The sequence below is a fragment of the Sphaeramia orbicularis genome, chromosome 6 (assembly GCF_902148855.1).
Source record: "Sphaeramia orbicularis chromosome 6, fSphaOr1.1, whole genome shotgun sequence".
NCBI classification, from domain to species: domain Eukaryota; kingdom Metazoa; phylum Chordata; class Actinopteri; order Kurtiformes; family Apogonidae; genus Sphaeramia; species Sphaeramia orbicularis.
In genome coordinates, this window is record NC_043962.1 from 8,545,124 (window position 1) to 8,545,390 (window position 267).

Consider the following 267-nt stretch of genomic DNA (forward strand, 5'->3'; position numbering starts at 1 on the left):
AACAGAGCTGATAAACTGATCCATGAACGTTAGCGATCAAAGGTCACCAGGTAACATCTGAACATCTGAACATTCACAAAGACTGTTGAGCAGCACTTCATTCACAAAAACAGTAGATCGATCTATCTATCTATCTATCTATCTATCTATCTATCTATCTATCTATCTATCTATCTATCTATCTATCTATCTATCTATCTATCTATCTATCTATCTATCTATCTATCTATCGTATTGCAGATATGAGTAAAATTAAGTAAAAAAAAA